Here is a 7,500-nt window from a genome sequence, read left to right on the forward strand (position 1 = left end):
TATCGTGGAACTATAGAATGATAATTGATTTTGTACCTCAGTGACAAAATTCTAATATTTAATCTGCAATGCCAGAAGGAATGTGTAGACATCATTAATTGTAAAATCTTGGCTGAGAGAGAGAGAGAGAGAGAGAGAGAGAGAGAGAGAGAGAGAGAGAGAGAGAGTTTGAAATAAATGAAAAAAATGTATAAAAAAAAAACATCCATTTAAGGTTGAAATGAAATTTCCGAAAGAGATAATCAAGCTTAGATAAGGTGACGTGTGAGAGTAAGAATCCACGAAGAGTTTAGATACTGGAGAAAGGGAACTGAATTAATGATTTCATAAATGATGCTGTACTTTAAAAGAAGTTCTGCGGTCTGGAAGTGTGGAAATGTCCGAAACAAAAAGGGGAATGGATTTGACATTTCGGTTCAATGAGACAGGTAATTGACAGGAGAAGTAAACGTACGAGTAATTATAGACTTGGAAATTTTGTTTAACTTTTTCAGGTTGGTGCACCCTTGTCTTCTAGATGGAGTCCTTGCATCTCCATTTTTCCACTTTTAAGCTACGTAACAGCTTTGAATTCTTTAATGATTTTATATAAAATTTATCTAATTTCTAAATCGCATTTGGATTTCCTTGACTTAGTGTTTATGACATATATTTTGTCATTAATATAAAAAAAGAAGAAAAAAGTATGCTATTTATTGGCTAATTGCTCTTACGGTGGGTTAGATTGGTTAGGTTATGTTAAATGCTCCTTCAGAGAGGTCTGTGATGAGGATGTGAAGGATAATGATGTTCAAGATAATATTGCTGGTAATCTAATAATATTTTGGTCATTTTAATATTATTTGTGATAAGCATTGCTCTATCTGATTTCATAGAGATACAAACAATCACAGCATTTGCCTCACCCTGGGGGCCGGTTTCTCCCACTTTGGGAACCACTGCTGTAAACTAAACCCATAAAGAAGACGGTGTAGAGAAACGGACGAAAGGAGTGCGAAGAATGAGCTTTTATGAGAATGACAAATTTGAGAGATTGACCAGGTAAAAGCCATGTTGTGGTGGTCCATGTGGTAACTTCCCTGACTGGTTAACACCAGACTGGGGTTTGAGTCCCGCTTAAATTCGTTAGTCTCTTTGGTCTCTGCAACCTCACCATCCTTATGAGCTAAGCTAAGATTGGCCGTTTGGGGTAGCTTATAGGTCTATCTGCTGAGTCATCAACAACCATTGCCTGGTCCTAGCTTGGGTGGAGAGGGGGCTTGGGCGCTGATCATATGTATATATGGTCATTCTCTAGTCTAGGCCATTGTCCTGCTCGGTAGGGCAATTATCACTGTCCCTTGGCCCTGTCATTCATGAGTGGCCTATAAGCCTTTAAACTCTATTTGTCATAATAATGATGGGTGGAATAAATTGGAGCCATATCCAACTTGCACCGTCATTTCACCCTGTGTAAAGAGTTTTTGAAGACCGCTAAACGTTTCAATAAACAAGGCAGCCCCATCAACAGATCCATATCTCTCCGAAATTAGGTTATATATAATCAAACATGATGGCCAACCTTGTCTGAAAAGCAACAAAAAAGAGAATAAATAACTTGTTTGAAACATCAGATCCTTATCGTAGGTTCTAAACCCATTATGTTTCATAGCCTTGAGTTACTGAATTTATAAATACTAGATCTGGTCATTACATAGATGGGTAACCTAAAAGGACTGGGTAACCTAAAAGGACTGGTTTAAAGGTCGCTCATTAATAGCAAGGGGTAAAGGACAGTTATTGTCCAACCTAGCAGGATGATACCAGAGAGACTGACCTTATATATGTATATATATATATATATATATATATATATATACACACAGTATATATATATATATATATATATATATATACGCACAGTACAATCGGGCACACTATTCTATTTTATTATTTTTTTTTCTTCCTCTTGTTTTTTTGAAATGGTGTGTTGGGCAGGCTTATTAGAAGGCCCATGGATGCCTGGTGGTTTATCAAGAGGTTGTCTTTTCGTTTTTCTGAATCTTTTTCTTCTCAAAACCTTCCTTACTGTCCTCCCTTCAGTTGAAGTGGCTATCCTGGAGGGTATTTAGCCTTGCATGGTGTATCGGCTCCTTCATGTTGACCAGTTTTTCCGACTTTTTTACTATAGTCTATGGGTATCATCAATCACTTTATTTATAATTCTGTACATATTGTTCTTGTTATAATTCTTGTTAATCCAGTTTTTAAATATGATGTCTGTTTTTTATTTCTATTAATTCTTATGCTGTCTAAAGACATTGAGCGAAATCCGGGACCAGTACGTCCTAGATTTCGTCAATGTTGTCTTCTGTATTGCAATATTCGTGGTCTTCATGCAAATATCCAGGACCTTACAGTTGCGTCCAGACAGTATGATATTCTTTTGTGCTCAGAAACTTTGGTTTCTAATATGAGGCACTCATCTGAGCTCCTTATAACTGGTTTTAAGAAGCCAATAATGTTGAAACGTGATGCCATCCCTAGGGCCAGGGGAATGGCGGTGTATATTAGGACCGAGTACCCTGCTTCTCATAAGTCCTGCTATCAATGTGGATGTCATGAGATTCAGGTAATAAAAGTTTGTGGCAGGCATAACAACTTTTGTTTGTGTTCGATCTACCGGAATCCAGACTTGGATGATTCTATCTTCGACTGTCTTCTTACCATTATGGCCAAGATACAAGAAGATGATAGAAAGGCTTCTTTTGTCTTTGTTGGTGATTTTAATGCTCACCATAGGAAGTGGTTAAGTTCTATTTCGCCTACCGATCGCCATGGCTTAAGAGCTTTAGACTTTGCCTCTGAATCAGGCTGTGAGCAAATCATAAATGAAGCTACTCACAGGTCTGGTAATTGCTTGGACCTCGTATACACTGACTCCCCTGGCGTTATAACTAGTAAGGTTGGTTCTCCAATCGGGACATCTGATCATGCCTTGATTTCATTAGTAGTGAAGACTGAGCAGTCTGTCCCTGATATATCATACTTTTGTAAAATTTATATGAAATCCCAAGCAGACTGGAATGGGATATTGCATGATCGTTTGTGCTTGAATTGGTCACAATCATATAGTAGTGTAGATACTGTTGTCCCTTTGAATGAGAATCTAGTCAACATAATTGATAGGCGTATCCTTTCTCGTGTGCTAAGGTACCGAGTGAAGGACAAACCGTGGTTCAATGATGATTGTAGACGTGCTTATTTGGAGAAGCAGGAGGCCTATCATCTTTGGAAGGGTAACAGATCAGATTTGACCTGGAACAACTTTACTCAGCTTCGAGCTTTTGCCCAGAGAGTTTATGCCTCAACTGAAAAGGAGTACAATTTAACCCTAAAAGAAACCCTTTCTGGTACAACTCAGGAACATAAATAGTAGTCTACCCTTAAATCTGCACTCTTTGGTGTAGATGCAACAGTTCCTCCTTTGCTTGAACCAGATGGCTCTGTCACTCACTGTCCAAAGGAAAAAGCAACCCTTTTGGCTTATGTTTTTGACAGTAAACAGAGTAATAAAAAACTTGAACTTCCTCTTTCCTGTTTTCCTGAGGCTAAACTAACTAGTTTAGCTTTTCAATCTCGTGAGATTAAAGCTCTATTGATGGACCTTGATGCTTATAGAGGTGTAGACCCAAATGGTATTTTTCCTTTGTTTTTTATAAAGACAGCAGTTTTCTTAGCTCCAAAGTTATCTGTTATTTTGCGCAAGTTAGCAAGAAGAGGAGCTTTTAGCACTTGTTGGAGAATTAGTAATGTTACTCCTCTATGTAAATGTGTTTGTGGTAGCTCAAGTTCCACTGATTACCGCCCAATTTCCATAACTCCCATATTATCTAAAGTTTTTTAACTTCTTCTGGCAAAACGTCTTAATAAGTTTGCTGAAGGTAATCATCTGCAATTTGGTTTTCGTAAAGGCCTTGGAGCATATGATGCCCTTCTTACAATCTCCAATGCTGTACAGAAATCCCTTGATTGTGGTCAGGAATTTCGTATGATTGGCCTTGATTTTAGTGTTGCCTTTGACCGTGTTAATCATGAGGCCCTTGTTTTCAAACTCAAACAGTTGGGAGTGGGTGGGTCGTTTTCTAGCATTATTATTGATTTTTTAAGAAATAGATCTCAAAGAGTTGTGGTTGATGGGCACCATAGTGAGTATAGGAATGTGATATCCTGTTTCCACAGGGTAGTGTTCTTGTTCCATTAATTTTCATACTATATACACATGACATGTGGTTTGGCCTAGAAAACAAGCTTGTTGCATATGCAGATGATGCTACTCTCTTTGCATCAATTCCATCCCCTGAATGTAGATCTGGGGTTGGTGAATCCCTTAATAGAGATTTAGCTAGAATTAGTGCATGGTGCAAATTATGGGGTATGAAGTTGAATCCTAACAAAACTCAAAGTATGATTATAAGTAGGTCAAGGACGGTGGCTCCTCAACATCCGAATCTCAGTATTGATAATGTTTCTTTAAATTTGTATGACTCTTTTAAAATTTTAGGTGTGATTTTTGACAGCAAATTTACTTTTGAGAAACCCATTAGGTCTGTGTCTTCTTAAATTGCACAAAAAATGGCTTATTGATAAAGTCTTTTAAGATTTTCGGTGATCATTCTATTTTGAAGTGTTTTAATTCTTCCATTCTACCTTGTTTTGAGTATTGTTCTCCTGTCTGGTGTTCAGCTGCCGATTCTCATCTTAATTTGTTGGACAGAAACTTAGGGTCTATTAAATTTCTTATTCCTGATCTAGATATTAATCTTTGGCACCGTTGTTCAATTAGTTCATTATGCATGTTGCATAAGATTTTTCATAACTCTGACCATCCTTTACATTCAGATCTCCCTGGACAATTCTTTCCTGTTCGTAATACTAGGCAGGCAGTTAATTCTAATAGCCAGGCCTTCTCCATCATGAGGCTCAATACTACACAGTATACTGGAAGTTTTATTCCAGCTGTTACCAAGTTGTGGAATGATCTTCCTAATCGGGTAGTTGAATCAGTAGAACTTCAAAAGTTCAAAGTAGGAGTAAATGTTTTTATGTTGACCAGGCTGACATGAGTCTTTTTATTGTTTATATATGACATATCTGTTTTTGACATTGTTAATAGTTTATATAGGACATATCTGTTTTGACGCTGTTACTATTTTTAGAATGATATATTAATATATTGTCAACCTTTATTTATTTCATTATTTCCTTTCCTCACTGGGCTATTTTTCCCTGTTGGAGCCCTCGGGCTTATAGCATCTTGCTTTTCCAGATAGGGTTGTAGCTTAGCTAGTAATAATAATAATGATATATATATATATATATATATATATATATATATATATGATCTACGCCAAAACCCTTCTCCAGGATCAGGAAATAGCTGCTGATAACTCAGTAGGTAACCCATACACTCCTCCAAACTCCCTATCCTTAGCTCACAAGGATGGCGAGGTTGCAGACACTACGAGATCCTTTTGCGCTTGAGAAGGACTCGAACCCCAATCCGGTGACCGCCAGTCATGGACGCTTCCAATAGGCCACCACAACACTAAGTTTAATCTTTACAATACATCTTTGAACATCCATGGAGCAACTCAAGTGGTTCACAGTTTCATCTCCGAATATTTTACAGAAAACAAGAATGGTGGCCGATGTGATAAGGTCCCTGGCTAGTGATAGCAAGACTGGGGTTCGAGTCCCGCTCAAACACGTTAGTTCCTTTGGCTGCTGCAACCTCACCATCCTTGTGACCTTAGGATGGCGGATTTTGGGCAGTCTATAGGTCTATCTGCTGACTCATCAGCAGGCATTGCCTGGTCCTCCATGATCCTTGCTTGGGTGGGGAGAGATTTGGGCTCTGATCATATGTAAATATGGTCATTCTCTAGGGCAATATTACGGTCCCTTGCCTCTGCCATTCATGAACTGCCTTTTAAAATTTTAAACACTTTCTTCGGTTTATCTTATCGGGATGAAGGATCGGATTTTGAATGAATAGGATGAAAATGAAAAATATATGAAAAGTAAAAAATTCATTTCCAGCTATGCATGTAATTAGGTCACTGTTTCAACTGAAGGCGGAAACACGTGTCAGCTGTTACTCCTTTCTTTCTTTTCTGTTCACGTGTGTGCGTACGTGCGTGTGTATGCATATGTATCTGTTCATGCATGGTTCTTGAAGTGATTGCAGTAACGAAAGAATATCAAGCCTTCTTATTAGCGTGGGAAATGGAACATTTTCTTCTTTTAAGTGTGGGAATTACAGCAATTTGAGTCTGAGAACATCTGGCTCAACGCCATCTGTTGGGTCTTCCCTGAAGTATAGTTTTGGAAGATTATTGGCCATTGTAGAAATAGGGAGAAAAGCGGGGAGGCTCAATTTTCCCTAACAATAAAATGGAGAGGGCGGGGCGTGAAGGAGAGTGAATCAAATTGAATTTTAAAGTATTATAATACTGAACTATTTCTATAATTTCATCTTTAATCTAATTTCGGTTTACTGTTGAGTAGGGTAGATTCATTCACACTTTCGGAGACTTATACGTTGTCTGCTTTAAGTTCTTCAATAGACAGGATGATATGTGAAGAATATAAGAAAGATGACTCATAAAAAGATTTGGATTTTTTTGTGATGCAAGTAATAGACACATTAAAAAAGTATAATTTCATATCCATTATATGTATTTATATATATTTAAATGTGTCTATAACGATGAATGTGGCCAAGTATATATATATATATATATATATATATGTATATATATATATATATATATATATATATATATGTATATATATAATATATATATATATACATGTATATATATTATTATTATTATTATTATTATTATTATTATTATTATTATTATTGTTATTAGCCAAGCTACAACCCTAGTTTTAAAAGCAAGATGCTATAAGCCCAAGGGCTCCAATAGAGAAAAATAGCCCAGTGAGGAAAGGAAATAAGGAAATAAATAAATGATGAGAACAAATTAACATTAAATCATTCTAAAAACAGTAACAACGTCAAAGCAGGTATTTCCTCTATAAACTAATAACATCAAAAACAGATATTTTATATATAAACTTAAAAAGACTCATATCAGCCTGGTCAACATAAAAACATTTGCTCCAACTTAGAATTTTTGAAGTTCTACTGATTCAACTACCCGATTAGGAAGATCATTCCACAACTTGGTAACAGCTGGAATAAAACTTCTAGAGTACTATGTAGTATTGAGCCTCATGATGGAGAAGGTCTGGCTATTAGAATTAACTACCTGCCTAGTATTACGAACAGGATAGAATTGTCCAGGGATATCTGAAAGTAAAGGATGGTCAGAGTTATGAAAAATCTTATACAAAATGCATAATGAACTAATTGAACGACGGTGCCAAAGATTAATATCTAGATGAGGAATAAGAAATTCAATAGACCGTAAGTTTCTGTCTAACAAATTA

The sequence above is a fragment of the Palaemon carinicauda genome, chromosome 29, assembly GCF_036898095.1.
Source record: "Palaemon carinicauda isolate YSFRI2023 chromosome 29, ASM3689809v2, whole genome shotgun sequence".
In the NCBI taxonomy this organism is placed as follows: Eukaryota; Metazoa; Arthropoda; class Malacostraca; order Decapoda; family Palaemonidae; genus Palaemon; species Palaemon carinicauda.